Source organism: Poromitra crassiceps (assembly GCF_964638095.1).
Source record: "Poromitra crassiceps genome assembly, chromosome: 6".
Taxonomy (NCBI): Eukaryota; Metazoa; Chordata; class Actinopteri; order Beryciformes; family Melamphaidae; genus Poromitra; species Poromitra crassiceps.
This window is the reverse complement of record NC_139627.1, coordinates 31,483,952-31,484,169: the sequence shown is the minus strand read 5'-3', so window position 1 is coordinate 31,484,169 and position 218 is coordinate 31,483,952.

Below are 218 nucleotides of genomic sequence, written 5' to 3'. Positions count from 1 at the left end.
AAATTTGGGGTGGGCCTGGCGGTGAAGAAATAGGATGTTGTAATCAGTGAATTGATCTTACTGTAAGAGAGATCATAAAGGCAGTATGGATTATACCGGACATGTATTGGAAATAGATTATATTTTTTCCACCGGATATATCTTAGTTACAGATTGAGCTAACATGGGGCAGCTTTGTGTTTATGTGTGGTGTGTGTGGAGTTTTGGGAACTCACGAT